This window comes from Haemorhous mexicanus, chromosome 6 (assembly GCF_027477595.1).
Source record: "Haemorhous mexicanus isolate bHaeMex1 chromosome 6, bHaeMex1.pri, whole genome shotgun sequence".
Lineage (NCBI taxonomy): Eukaryota > Metazoa > Chordata > Aves > Passeriformes > Fringillidae > Haemorhous > Haemorhous mexicanus.
This window is the reverse complement of record NC_082346.1, coordinates 1037100-1052474: the sequence shown is the minus strand read 5'-3', so window position 1 is coordinate 1052474 and position 15375 is coordinate 1037100. Positions and strand designations below refer to the sequence as shown.

General features: G+C 52.6%; 1 protein-coding gene across 6 annotated transcripts in view; it reads left to right on the top strand.

The window, feature by feature from the left end:
- The window catches only part of TEAD1 (TEA domain transcription factor 1), a 166198-nt gene that overhangs the window by 60184 nt on the left and 90639 nt on the right, over window positions 1-15375 (top strand). The gene's annotated exons all lie outside the window — the stretch shown is intronic.

Here is a 15375-nt window from a genome sequence, read left to right as displayed (position 1 = left end):
TCTCACTGCTTTTTTCCCCCTTTCCCTGCGTGCAAACTGCTCCCAGCCCGAGGCGACATTCCGTGAATGCACGCTGCTGACATCTCCGTGGGACGGCTCCCGCTGCAGCTCCGAGCCCCCTCTCGCTCCGTCCCTTTCCCCTTTCCGTTTGCCAGACTCCTCCTCGGGGCCGGCAGAGCCCTGGCCCGTGTGCCCGTGTGCCCGTGTGCCCGTGTGCCCGGGGGTGGGTGGCCGTGCCCGAGGATGGGTGGCCGTGCCCCGGGGATGGGTGGCCGTGCCCCGGGGATGGGTGGCAGTGCCCCAGGGATGGGCGGCCGTGCCCCGAGGATGGGTGGCAGTGCCCCAGGGATGGGTGGCAGTGTCCCGAGGATGGGTGGCAGTGCCCCAGGGATGGGTGGCAGTGTCCCGAGGATGGGTGGCCGTGCCCCGAGGATGGGTGGCTGTGCCCCGAGGATGGGTGGCAGTGCCCCAGGGATGGGTGGCAGTGTCCCGAGGATGGGTGGCCATGCCCCCAGGATGGGTGGCCGTGCCCCGAGGATGGATGGCCGTGCCCTGGGGATTGGTGGCCATGCCCTGAGGATGGGTGGCCGTGCCCCCAGGATGGGTGGCCGTGCCCTGGGGATGGGTGGCCGTGCCCCGAGGATGGGTGGCTGTGCCCAAGGATGGATGGCCGTGCCCGAGGATGGGTGGCCGTGCCCCGAGGATGGGTGGCCGTGCCCCGAGGATGGATGGCCGTGCCCTGGGGATTGGTGGCCATGCCCTGAGGATGGGTGGCCGTGCCCCCAGGATGGGTGGCCGTGCCCTGGGGATGGGTGGCCGTGCCCCGAGGATGGGTGGCTGTGCCCAAGGATGGATGGCCGTGCCCGAGGATGGGTGGCCGTGCCCCGAGGATGGGTGGCCGTGCCCCGAGGATGGATGGCCGTGCCCCGGGGATGGGTGGCCGTGCCCTGGGGATGGGCGGCCGTGCCCCGAGGATGGGTGGCCGTGCCCCGAGGATGGGTGGCCGTGCCCCGAGGATGGGTGGCCGTGCCCCGAGGATGGGTGGCCGTGCCCGGGGATGGGTGGCAGTGCCCCAGTGATGGGTGGCCGTGCCCGGGGATGGGTGGCCGTGCCCCGAGGATGGCTGGCAGTGCCCCGGGGATGGGTGACCATGTCCCGAGGATGGGTGGCCATGCCCCGAGGATGGGTGGCTGTGCCCGAGGATGGGTGGCTGTGCCCGAGGATGGGTGGCCGTGCCCCGGGGATGGGTGACCATGTCCCGAGGATGGGTGGCAGTGCCCCGGGGATGGGTGGCCGTGCCCTGGGGATGGGCGGCCGTGCCCCGAGGATGGGTGGCCGTGCCCCGAGGATGGGTGGCCGTGCCCCGAGGATGGGTGGCCGTGCCCCGAGGATGGGTGGCCGTGCCCGGGGATGGGTGGCAGTGCCCCAGTGATGGGTGGCCGTGCCCGGGGATGGGTGGCCGTGCCCCGAGGATGGCTGGCAGTGCCCCGGGGATGGGTGACCATGTCCCGAGGATGGGTGGCCATGCCCCGAGGATGGGTGGCTGTGCCCGAGGATGGGTGGCTGTGCCCGAGGATGGGTGGCCGTGCCCCGGGGATGGGTGACCATGTCCCGAGGATGGGTGGCAGTGCCCGAGGATGGGTGGCCGTGCCCCGATGATGGGTGGCCGTTCCCGAGGATGGGTGGCCGTGCCCGGGGGTGGGTGGCTGTGCCCCGAGGATGGGTGGCCGTGCCCCGGTATGGATGGCCATGCCCGGGGGTGGGTGGCCGTGCCCCGAGGATGGGTGGCCGTGCCCAGAGGATGGGTGGCAGTGCCCCGAGGATGGGTGGCCGTGCCCCGGGGATGGGTGGCCGTGCCCCGGGGAGGGGTGGCCGTGCCCCGAGGATGGGTGGCCGTGCCCAGAGGATGGGTGGCCGTGCCCCGAGGATGGGTGGCCGTGCCCAGAGGATGGGTGGCTGTGCCCCGAGGATGGGTGGCCATGCCCGGGGATGGGTGGCCGTGCCCGAGGATGGGTGGCCGTGCCCAGAGGATGGGTGGCAGTGCCCCGGGGATGGGTGACCATGTCCCGAGGATGTGTGGCCGTGCCCCGGGGATGGGTGGCCGTGCCCCGAGGATGGGTGGCCGTGCCCCGAGGATGGGTGGCAGTGCCCCAATGATGGGTGGCAGTGCCCCAGTGATGGATGGCCGTGCCCGAGGATGAGTGGCCGTGCCCCGAGGATGTGTGGCCGTGCCCCGAGGATGTACCCCCGTCGCTCGCCGCTCCCTGGCGGGGCAGAGGGCCCGGCCCCGCACAGATGTTGCCGCAGCTGCCGCCAGCTGTGCCCCGGCCGAGGTGCCCCGGGCGGTCCCTCCGCAGCTGCCGTGCCACCCCGCACGTCCTGTCCGGGAAGAAAAGGGTCGCGATGAAGCGTCTCAGCTGCCCTCGGCAGCAAAAAGTTCCCGGGCCGGCTTTCCTGCCTGGCTCTTTGCTTTTTCCCCTCCTCCTCCTCCCGCTGGCCCCTGCCCGGGGGATGGAACCTGCCCGGTGCTCCCTGCTCGCCCCTCTCGCCACTGGGATCGTTTCTGGGTGCCGGTATTTCCCTGTGGGCAGGGCAGAGCATTTGCCTCTTCAGGAGGTTGTGCTCCTTCGAGGAGTAGGCAGGCATGCATGTACAAACGGGCTGGTTGTGGATTTATGCTCTAGAGCCTTACTTAGGCTGCGACAGCCCATCAGCCAAAATAAGGGTGGTTGCATTTTTTTTTTTTTAAATCAGGATCCCTACAACCACACTAGTCACCCCTGAAATCTCCTTTTTGGTGTTTTGAAGCATTTTTTTGGTGCTATTGTGTAAATTAAAGAAATTAACATATTTATCCACTGATTGTGACAATCTCTGATTTCGTTTAATGGTTCCTAATCCTGACTGCTAACATTGGTTGAATTATATATGTATGAAACTATTTGTGCATATCTAATTGCTGATTAATACTGGTAGCTAGTATCACCATGAGCATGGGCACATCTCGTATTTATGCTAATCCTAAATCAATTATAGTTAATTTTCAATCAAAAAAGGGGCCATGCGTGCTTGATGCTGAAATCTGCACTTTAAGAGTTGCCCTGGTTGAGCAGGAAGAAATGTGTTAGGAAGTGCAGAGCACTGTGTGAGCAGAATTTACATCCTGACTTCGCAGTGGATGAACTCATGTTTTCATTCTTCAAACTGAGTGACTGCTTTGTAGTGTTTGAGGATTTATTGAAACCATGCTAGATTTCTGAGGACTTCCTAATAGAGTCTTATGGCCCTGAGAGCATAATTGTTCTCCAAGGATTTTGAAATCAAAACAGTGTAAGTGTTTTACATTCTGCGTGGCATAATGAAAATAATTTAATGCCTTTTAGTGGCATACCAAGTTTATTTCGCTTACAAGAGAGACATGGCAATAGGGCCAGGCTTCCACAGGGTGGGGGATGCTGTAATGGTTCAGTAATTCATGGGCCACGTAAGACAAAAGGTCAAGAGAGCACCATTTCACTTTCTAACTGAAATTACCTTTAGATATGGGCACCAGAACTGATCTGATCTTCATGGAAGCAAATATAATGATCACTCTGTGTGGATTAAGTTAAGCAATTGTAGTTTTTGATCTTTGGAGAGAGACTTTGAGAAGGGCAGAGATTTTGCTTGAAGACATATTTTAAGTCTCTGCCTTTGATTTCATGAGAGCTTTGCAACATTCATGTAAGCAAGCAGCCAGAGTTTCTTCACTCTTCTTTGTGGTGGTCTAAACCCATCCTTGGATTGGTGTTTCTGAGAGGTTTGTGTTCAGCTGGCTCCAGGGGACCCAGGGGTTGCTCAAGGAGGGCTGAGGGCACTGGGGTCTGTGGGTGGGGGGTGGCCAAGGGGCTCCTGCCCGGGCCAGAGCTGGGGTGGGATGGGAGAGCTGCCCCGGGGCACTGGGGGACATCTGTGACTTCTCCTGAGTCACTTCAGCTGCTCCTCTGCAGCTGAGACCTGGGAGGAAGGAGGGAAGGATGCTTCCCTCTCCCCTTGCCTTCCCAAAAATGTAACTTAAGACTCGGGAGGATGACAAGAACAAAAGACTTTTGATCCTGTCCCCACAGAAAAGGGTTGCAGGGGCCCCTGGCTGGGGAGGGAAAAGGGGATGTCCTAACAATTTTATTCTTGCCTTGAGGCATCCTCAGGCTGCAAAGACAAAACTGTGACCTGTGCAAGACCAGGAGCATTTCAGGCTGGCCCAGGGTTGTGGCTCCTTGAAGAAACCCTCAGAAAACAAAAGGAAAGCTTAATGAAACTCTTGGTTTTACATTTATGGGAAATGATTGGGTCAGAAGCAACGACGCTTGTTTTGGTTTGGATGGACAAATTCCAGAAACTAGTTTTGAAATTCTTGAGGCAGAAGGGGAGCACGTGGTAAAGCCAAGGGATGTGTGATAAGTTTCCTGCAGGAAAGCTCCATCCATCCCTCCTTTTCCCTCTCCTTTGTGAGGGAGGTTGTGCAGGTCTCACGGTGTTGGTTTTGCTCCTGGCACAGTACTGACTAAAAGTAAGCACAGCTCAAAAAGGGTGAGGAGGGTGGAAATGTGGAGGGTAGAGGAGCACATCTATCAATTGATGCTCTCACTCGTGGTGGAGGCAGTCCAGTGTAGGCCCCAGAGGAAAGACTGAGTCCTTAGACACATTTTCTTGTGTCCTTAGACACATTTTCTTGTGTCCTTAGACACATTTTCTTGTGTCCTTAGACACATTTTCTTGTGTCCTTGGACACATTTTCTTGTGTCCTTGGACACATTTTTCCATCTGTGCTGTCTCAAGAGCAGTGCTGCTCAAACACAGATACCATCCTCTGGTGCAGGTGGGGCACCCCATGATTTGCCTTGTGCCCCAGAGATCCATTCCAGTGAATTTCTGTGTCCCTGCTCATGCAGCTCATGGGGAGACTCCAGCCCATTAGAGGCTGTCCTGTGCTTGTGCTTCCTTCCCATTGTTGGTCTTTTGCTCCTTCAGGAACTTGCAGCAATCCCTGTGAACTCACTTATTGGCAAGATCTCTGCCTGCTTGTCTTTGCTCCTGAGAGAGTGCTTTGGAAAAGATTACAGGAATGAAAGCTGCTGTGAAATGCAGCCCTGCTTTTATCCCTGGTGGAACTGAAGTCACTGGAGTTACCACGGGACTGGATTTGGCTCTGTCTGCACGTTTTCCTTTTTTCCCCCCCTTTTTTAAAAATTTAGATAGAGCAGGATGTGGCTTTAGTGCAGCTCTAGGGACAATGCCAAAGTGCCATGAGTGCTAACAAGTGGAACATGCCCTCAGACATTTTGTCATCTGCACTGCTAAATGAGCCTCAATGTAGTAAAGGTGGCTTTTGCCTTTAAGACAAGGAAAATAATTTCATAAAAATTTCTGAGACCTGGAAACAGCCCTTCAGTTGCAAGTTTGCATTGAAGGCATTCATCTCTGCAACAAAAGTGCTTGTGAGTATGTAGTGATTATTAAAAGGAAGTTTTTGAGCAGGTTTAGAAGTTTTGCAGAGAAGAATTAGCACTAATTAAGGTGAGAAATTGCCCAGCAGCCTTTCAGGACTGTGTATGCTTATTAGGTTGTATATAAAATCTCTTGGCAAGCACTGTTAAGGGAAAAGGATACTTCATAAAAATTTCTGCTCAGATAGTAGATTTTTCATACCATAAGTAATAATAGTCTTCATTTCCAAAGCACCTTGTGCAAAATGGGTATTAAAATTGAACTTTGAACTAGACCATTGACAAAAGAAATCCTTTTCTGTGGGCTTGCCTGATTCTGTATCTAACTGCCATTATTTGGTGTTTTTCTGGGTTTCTGTTAGGAAACTGCGAGGTAAATAGCTTTATGAAGAGTACAGGAACACGTTACAAATTATTTTTACTGTTACTTTTAATTTTAAAAGTTCCGTGCAAGTTGCTGCCTCCATAAAGACATTGTTACCTTATAAAGTTTCCACAGTGTTAAATCTATTTGAATGTGAATAAGGTATTTGGAGTGATGAAATACCAGATGTGAAGTATCAGGTTTCATGTTTATTCATCTGTTCCTGCAATCATTGTACAAAGATACGCTCTTGTATTTATTTATTTTTTATTTTTTTCTCCCCCTTTTTTGTTCTCTCAGCAACAGGCACCAAGTGAAGGCAGGGGAGATGGGACTGCTATTCTGAAAGGCACTCTTGGGGTGTTTTAGGCTGTACACAGCAGTGTCCAGAAGCCCTGGGGCAGTGCTGGCTTGCTGGGTGCTGGCAGGGAAGGGCAGCAGGGGCCACAGAGACACCAGGTGTCTGCCGGAGAAGTCACTGCTGAAATTGCTTGGGTTGTGAGCAGATCTGCCTGAGATTGCTTCTGCAACGTGCTGCTGTTCTTGCAACACCAGCAGGCCGTGCTGGAGGGGCCAGGTCTGCTGGTGTGAGCCCAGCCCGTGGGAAGGAGGGCTGCAGGGCTCCATCTCCACCACTTCTGAAATGTGGGGGAACTGGGCTCAGTCCTCCTCCTTGGCCTTTCAAGAGTTAATTGTCAGTGCTTTGAGATAAAGAGGCAGAGTCTTCATAGGACAGAGAATTTTGTTCTCTTTGTTTTTGTTTTTACCTCTCCACCATAACCTGCTGTCCGAAAGGGAAAATGGAGGTGGGACAGTGGGAGCTGTGTGTGGTGAGGGGCTCAGCTCCTGCTGGGGAGCAGGCTGTGGTAGCACCACAGCTGAAAGTGTCAGTGATGCTCTGGAAGGTACATGGCACAGCTGTGGATCGAGAGCTCCATTGGCTGTGTTGGCTCGGGAGGGTGATGTACTCCAAAGGAAATGGAAATGTATACCAAAAAGTTTTGCTGAAAAATGATGCATCAGAAAGAGCAGGACATCCTTTGAAAGTGACTTTTAGCACTTGGGCTTTGTCCTCTCTCTGCTAAACATGTTCACTTCAGTCACCCGTGGCAGAAGTGGTGGCTGTTCATGGAAAGACAGAAGTGTGGCTGCTGCCCCAGCCTCCCGGGGCTCAGTGGGCACTGCCTGAAACTCAGTGGAAGCTACCAGGGCAGCTTCAGAGCAGCCATTTGTCCACTTCAGAGTCATTTAGGGGCTAATCCTGTTTAAACAGCCATGCAAAACAGCGTAAGGCTGTGCCTTTCCTTTATGACCCTGTCCCTTTGGTCACACCCTTGTTTAGACACAGGAGCACTGAAGTGATGCAGCCTGGCTGGAACATCCAGGATACACTCAGGTGGTTGTCTAGTGTCACCTGCATTAGCTCCTTTTTCTCCCAGCACTGGTTTCTCAGGATGGACCTGTGATCCTGTCCTGGCAGAAGGCAGAGTTCTGCAGCTTTAAGGAATAGCTGTCGTGCTAGGAGGCAGTTAAAACTCCTGACCAGGCTGATGGAGTGTGTTAGCTGGTTGCACAGTACTGAGAGATCAAGATAATTGAAAGGCCTGCCTGTAGATAGCATGAAAGAAAATTGACTTGTTGATTTGATCTCCTTCCTTGCAGAACTGGGTTCGCTCCTGGGGCAAACACCTTCTCCTTCAGGGAGCCTGGGACAGCTTGAGTGGGACAAGTAAGGCCCACCTGGGCATTATGAGGGGCTGTAAGGTCTGAATTCCTCTTCATGGGGCCAGTGTGAGACTGGTACAAGTGTCTGTGCTTCAAAGAGCAGCTGAGTTATGTCCCACAGTGGTGGCAGCAGAGCAGTGACACTTCCCCAGGACAGCCTGGCTGGAGGGGACCAGGGATCTCTGAGGCCAGGTCTGGAATTGGGGTTTATTGGGGACCAGGGATCTCTGAGGCCAGGTCTGGAATTGGGGTTTATTGCAAAGGGCCTGGGGGCAGGGCTCTGCTGGGAGCTGCCAGCACAGCTCAGAGCAGGGCCAAGAGGGGGACAGAGAGAGGGAAAGAGGATGAGAGGATGAGAGGATGAGAGCCTCAGAGGGTAACAAAGCGAGGTTCCCATGCCAATGCCATAAATCTTCTCCTGTGCTGAATATTCTAATTCTCACTCACCAACCTAGCACAAGACACAAGTCCTACAGCATTTACACACAGCCTGTAAGAATCATCACATCACCACACTGTGTTCCATTTTAAACCCCAAAACTCCTCTCTGGGCCCTCCTGCCAAGCCAGCAGGGTCTGCTCTGACCCCTGGAGCTGCCTGCAAGCAGAGGGTGCTGCTCCATCCAAAGGGGATTCCCTTCAGCTGGCCATGCCATTGTTTTCCAGGTGTTCAGTCACTGAGGGATCTCAGAGCTTGCTTTCATTTCAATCTCACAGTTTCTATAGTCTCAAATCTTTTGCCAGGCAGTCATATCTGTAAGGCTTTCCTGTTCCATCTTCCCCAGCAGCTGACGTGGGCATGGGGAGGGTAAGTTATGTCCATGTTGGCACTCTTGTTCTGGGCACCCTTATGGAAGCAGAAGAGGTGAGAAAACTTAGAAATTGTTGTTTTGTGAAGAGGGAGACTTGGACAGTGCAGGGAGCATCTTACACGACCAGCAACAGAAGAAAATATTGATCAAAATTGGACCCCTTAGCTGCCCTGACCATCCCCAAGAGTGCTGGATTTGGGAAGTCCTAGATGGCTGTCCAGCATGGACTGGGGGCCAGTGAGATGAGTGGTGAGAACCAGACATCTGAGCCATGCTGGAAGGGAAATTTCATCCTAGCTCCCACTGCTTCCCCAGGGGGTTTGCTCTGTGCAGGTGTGATAACAATAACACTGAGGGGAACAAGGAGCAGAGGGGACACAAAGAAATTCTGCTGCATCTTTGCTTTTCTGGGGCCATGCAGTCTCCTGAGAAGTGGGTTTGTGTCCCAGCCCACACCTCACAGGGGTGATCCTGGGCCAGCTGTTGGAGAGTAAACGCTGTGGTAGTTGTGACATGAGTCTTACACAATTCCCCAAGGGCTTGCTCTTCAAAATTAATATGTATCTTATCTGAGTCTTATGGGGATTTCCTAACAGATGCATGAAGGATTTTTTTTTTTTTTTTTTTTTTTTTTTTTTTTTTTTGTGGTGCCCTTGAGAAGTTGCATTAATACCATTGTATGAATATTTTCCTATCCTACAAACAATTTCATGTGGGGCACTTGGTCTGGAACATCAGACAGAAACACTTCAGGCTCTGGGCTTCCAGATGATTCAAGTCTGGAATTTGAGTCTAAGAAATTAGACACTAATGGATTAACAGTTTACAGACTTTCAGCAGAAGTAATGGTTTAGTTAGTAGAAAAAGGCTCCTCTGCAATTTTTCTGGTTTTGTTCTAGGCATAAAAAGTGTTTACACTGTTTGACTAAGGAACATGTTTTTGTAAGCAAAAATAATACAAAATTGGGGTACGAATGTGATGGTTCCATTTCATGAATGCTCTTTTGAACAGCAGTGGCATGGCTTGTTAAAGCTAATGTAAAAGGGACAGCAGTCCATCCCAAGTTCAGGGGGGGACTGGACCCTGAGAGGGCACTGCCCACTGTGGGAGGTGCTGGGATGTCAGTCAAACAGCAGCACAGTTTTACCTGCAGGGTGCTCAGCACACACCTGCTCTGGGCTGAGACGTCAGGGGCACAGTGACTGCCTTCCCCCAGCAGCCATCTCCTGCTGGTCAGGCCTCCCGAGGACTCTCTGGATTTCCTGCTTCTGCTGAGGTCTCCTTTCTGCCTCGAAGGGGGCAGTCAGCTTGCCAGGGGTTTCCAGGTGTTCAGGCCTTCAGGGAAGGTCAGGTCACCAACCCAGCTCCTTGTTTGGCTGCCCTCCTTGGAGGAGGGGGACCCAACAGGCAGGGAGGGGTTTGGCTTGGGCTGAGTCTTGGTTTCTCTGTAGGCAGCCCTGCATGCCTGACAGTTTTGGGGACAGCAGCACAGAAAACATGCCTGCAGGGGTTAGGGAGCATATTCCAGTAATCTGAGTGGAAGTAGGTGAGGTAGAGTGTGCCAGGTTTGCATATAACAAAGAAAATGCTTTTTCTGTTTGCCTAATCATTGCAGCAGGGCTGAAACATCTGAAGCTTATTTGCCTGAAGCTGCTTTGCTTTTTCTTACTTCTACCTTAACATCAACTGGTGTTCGGTCAACGTGAAAAAAAAAGGATTAATGAAATAAAAATCACAGTTTAAGTTGTGGTTTTTGTCATGCTAGCAATGCAAGTGAGCAGGGAACACAGATGAGAAACTCATCTTCAGCTGTTTGGATTCAGCAGCAGTTCTACCCCTAAACTAGCAGGTAACACTGCTGCCTTAGACACTGAGAACAGGAAAATGTTGGCCCAGCTGGGTCCCAATTTCAGGGACTTGGGGACAGCAGGCTGGGTAGAGTTGACAACTAATAATTTTCCATAGTGAAAGTATTCTTTGGATCATTTTAGCAAGTGCCTTCATGTGGCCTGGTAACTTCAACTTCTTTGAACAAGAATTGCATTTTCATTTCTTTGGCTCTTCCTTGGGTGGACTGTCAGCAATGAACCTTTCAGTACAATTAAAGGTGAAAGAAGTGTTTACCAATAGCTGTGTATAGATATGTGCACATACCTCCATGTGAAAATAGGTTTGTGTGTGTGAATGAAATGTGCTCCAGCCAATTAAAATGTAGTCAGGAGTCCTCAGCCAGGAGGAGCATACTCAAGGATCTGGCTCCCTCTCAGCTGGGACCTTCCTTTGCTTTGGCAGTGCAGAGCAGCCTCCCAGGAGAGCGCCCTGCGCCGAAACAGCGAGATTCATATTTGTAGCTGTTATGAGGCAGGCATGTGGGCATATATTTAGCTAGGTGAGGTATGCAGGCATGCATTGTGTGCTGCATATTCAGGCTGCAGGGGTATTTTTAGCTGCAGCAGGCCCAATCAGCAGCAGGCTGAGGAGAATTGCTGTAAGGGATAGCGCGCGGAGGAGCCCCCGCAGAATTTTCCATCCTGCCAGGCTGCGAGGGAAGGCCACTGGAGCTGCATAGCTGGCTGGCCAGAGGAGTGCCACTAACAGGTGGGACAGTCAGAAGGCCCTTTGGCCCGGCTCTTGATGTCCCTGAGCCCCCATCTGGGAGCAGTTGTCCCAGGTTCCAGCCTCCCACTGAGCCCCGTGAGCGCAGAGCTGCCGGGGCAGGGCTGGAGCCTGGCAGAGTGCTCCCGAGCAGGGGAGATGCATTAGGGCTGGAGATACTGAGCAAAAATTAAAATGAGCTAAAATAGCCACTAAAAACCCACTTCTGGTAAAATTACGAGACAGGAAATTTTACAAGCTGCCCTTGCCCAAGGAAGCAAAGCAGCCTAGAGGGACTAAATAACTTGTCTGATGTCATCAGGGGCTTTACAGCAGAGCTGGGAATTGAGCCCTCTTCCCCCCAGTGCCATCTGAGCTTTAGTGCTGAAGGGGGTCCTTTCACAGCTTGTCCAGTGACCCTCGGGGAGTTCAGGGCAGCTGTGGCAAATCCAGGTTCCTGCACCACCCCCTGAGTGGGGGGAGAGCAGGCTGCATCCCCCTGAGAGCACAAGCCCTGCATAATGTGACCACAGGATGCCTCGCCCCCGTCATAAGGGAGCTGACTAAATGCCATTTCATTATTAGCAGAGGTTTGCTTAATGCAGTAGCTCCTTGAAACCAAACAAGGAAAGGTCCTGGAGGTGCTGTGTGCCATGTGCAAATAATGGAGAGCCACAAGGAGTCTGGACGTGGAGAAGAGAGAGGGAAAGTGGAAACTGAGGCAATGTTTAGCCCCGTGTTGATGCTCCATGAGATGATGTGGTCCTTGCACAGAATAAGGGAGAGGCTGCTGAAGATAGAATGATTTAATTTGTTCATAATGTTGTTATTCAAGGAACAAAAAGGTATGTAGCCTTATCCAAAGAAGTAATCTAAGAGGTCTTTACTCTGTGCCAAACTAAAATTCTGCTATTTAATTACCGATTTAGAAAATATCTTGGGCTCAATTTCCTGCTCGGTTGCACTGTTATAAATCTAATGGAATTGTTAAAGATTTATGGCAGCATAACTGAAGGCAGAATTGGGTCCCTTATGTTTAAAACTTAGTTTGCCACAGAAGTAATAATTCCTGTTTTCTAGGCAAGAGTTTAAGAATTTTGCAGACCTCTGTTTCTGTGAGAGAAATATGAACTACAGTCGTGTGGGTGAGTGATTGATGCTGGAGGGGATGGCTGGGGGCAATCAGAATTGGCTGGTGTGGAAAATCCATGTGCAATTCAGATTTAGGGTCTGTTTGCAGATGCCTCATAATTCAAAATGTCAAAAAAACCCCAAACCTTAGGCCTTCATGTAGTAAATTAATATACTGTGTGTTCAGCGTGCAGCAGGCTTTGCTGAGGTAATACCCTCATATGAGGTGTGAACTCATCCCATTCCCCTTAGCAAGGACTTCAATTCAAAATTGATTGTGACTCTTTACAGCCTGACAGCATCTAAATCCTGTTTAAAAAAAAATCCCCAGTTTTGTTTTTATTTAAATCACGTGCATAATGACTTAAAAAGGAAAAATACTGCCTTATTTATCCAGACCTAAAGAAATCTGGTGTCAGTGCAGATCTGTTTTAGCCACTGGCTTGTCAGCCCTAAAGGAAGGGTCGTTCTCGTGGGCTCTCAGTTGTTTTCCTCAGCTTCCACTTGGGGAAGGAGCTGAACTTGGAGGATTTCAGAGCTGAGCTGGGATGTGCCTGTGTCCTGTTTGGAGGTGCCTGGGCTGGCACAGGCTGGGCAAACCCTCGCCCACCCCAGGGCAGCCCTGGTCCCCCTGGGGGCTGCAGGGATGCTGAGAGCACTCTGTGGGCTGCAGGTGTGCTGCCCTGGGGTTTTCAGCACTTCTGACAAGTTTCTGCTTTCCCTGGAGGGCTGTAGGCCTGCAGTGCTTGGGAGGCATTGGAGGGAGCTCTAACAGGAAACTAAAGCAAAGTATGAGCCCTTGGAAATGATCTGTTCAGAGCTGCCAGTTTTAATTTAAATACAGTCTTCAGGTCCCAGGTACAGTTTTAGGAGCTTTATTTAGGAATGGATTAAGAGTTAGTTATTGTGACTTTGCCCCCAGTTTCTCTGCTTCCTCTTCCTCAGTGGTGCAGGGGGATGGGGCATGAGGGTTGTGATCAGTGCATCACACACCTTTGCTTCTGCTCCTTCCTCCTCAGGGGAGGGCTCCTCGTACTCTTCCCTGCTCCAGTGGGGGTCCCTGCCGTGGACACAGCTTCTCCAGAGTGATTCCTTCCCACGGGCAGCAGCTCTTCCTGAACTTCTCCAGCCTGTCCCTTCCAGAGGGGTCAGTCCTTCAGGGTGGGCTGCTCCAGCACGGGGGTCACGAGTCCTGCCCACAGACCTGCTCCAGCACGGGGGTCACGAGTCCTGCCCATAAACCTCCTCCAGCACGGGGGTCACGAGTCCTGCCCACAGACCTGCTCCAGCACGGGCTTCTCCTGGCTCACAGCCTCCTTCAGGCATCCCCCTGCTCAATATCCCTCCTCCTGTGGGTCTGAGCATCCCCGTGCCCTCCCTGTGCCCAGGGCAGCCTCAGCCCCAGCCCAGGGCACCTCCTGCCCCTCCTGCCCCTCCTGCCCTGGCTGCAGGGCTGCTCCTCTGCACTCCTCACTCCTCCTCGGGCTGCAGCTGCCCGGGCTTTTCCCTCCCTCCCGAATCTGTTCTCCCAGGAGCCGTGCCACTGTCCCTGCTGTCCAGCTGTGGCTCTGTCTCACAGCTGGCATTGGCTCTGTGAGGTGGGAGGGCAGCTCCTGGCAGCAGCCACCCTGCAGCCCCTCAGTGCCCAGCCTGACCCTGACTCTGAGCTCTGGATGAACCTGGAACAGCTCAGTGTTCAGTGCAGCCCTGACTTGGTGCTTTGATTCTCCATACCTGTTACTTTTAAGAATGGGTTTTGTTTGTTTTTTAAACGCTGGCAAGTCATTAACTACCTAAAAATTATTGAAATTTAAGGGACTAAACCCCCCTTGCTGTCACCGAGGTATTTTGCAGGCTAAGCAAAGGCTCAGGTATTCCAGATATGATAGATGTGCAGATTGCATAAGACATTCTGCATTGCTCTCTCTGAGATACAGAGTCCTGAGTGCCCTTAAAGCCTTTGTTCTCTTGGCTGAATGCAGTTAATTAGCAACCGTCTCCATGGCAACTGCCTCGTAGTACAAAAACATTGTCTCGTTTTTGCAGTTTAGCTTATCACACTGTTTACCTGAAGGGCTTTTCACTGCCTCCAGTCTCATTTGAGCTGGCTCCATGCCTGCCCGTGGAAGTGAATTGTCAAGACAGAAAAACACCATGGCAGCAAGATGCTGAACAGGGCCCTCTGTGTGGAACCAAAAACATTGAATAAGTTCTGTGGAAACAAAAGTTGAGGCTTGCAATGATTTATGTCCCGTTCTGAGGCACGTGACTTGCCAGGAGTACAGTGCATCTTACAATACAGCCGTGCTGTACTTCTGGGCCTGTTTCACAGACTGCCCCACGTGCTGTTCCCTGGCCTGTGACATCCTCCCAAAGCCCCAGAGGCACAGACCTTCATCCAGGCCATCAGGAAGCTTGTCTCCCTCCGAGGCTGGGCCCTTTCAGGCAGCTCCAGCTGCTTCTTCCAGAGGATGCTGCTGCACCCTGCTCAGCTGTGTCCATCCCTGCAGCCTCTCTGCACTGCATTTCAAGGGAAGTCTGGGGTGCTGGCTCCCTTAAATAGTTGGGAAGGGAAGAGGAAGGTCTGTTGTGGTCCTATACCACAGGCTGGAGGTTGAGAAGTATTGGTGGCAGCCCCCAGAGAGGTGTTCAAATGCCTGCTGTGTGCTCTGTGCCTCAGGCAGCCCCCCTGGCTCAGCTCTGTGCTGAAGCCACGTGCCTGGTGTGGGATGAGCTGGTGACATCGTGCCTGACCCTTGGACAGAGGTGTGCCCACACGGTCACACACCTCGGCAGGAGGTGGCACCTGTCCCTGCAGTGGCACTGAAATGTCACTGGGGTCTCAGGCCAGTGTTTGAGCCTGGCCTCACTCCCGGCACTGCACCAGGGGCCATGAGAGAAGAACTGCTCTCTTCCCATTAATGCTTCATTTGTTGGGTTTGTTTGTCCTCTTTTTTTCTCCTAACGTGGCAGTGGAGTGGATGAGAGGCTGATCTAGATGGGGGTAATTCTCACTTTATCCTAGGCAGAGCCGAAAGCACAACTTGTCCTTCAGCCATGCCACCATACATGGCTCCCTTTCCCTTTCCCTTTTCCTTTTTCCCTTTTCCTTTTTCCCTTTTCCCTTTCCCCTTCCCCTTTCCCCTTCCCCTTTCCCCTTCCCCTTTCCCTTCCCCTTTCCCTTCCCCTTTCCCTTCCCCTTTCCCTTCCCCTTTCCCTTCCCCTTTCCCTTCCCCTTTCCCTTCCCCTTTCCCTTTCCCTT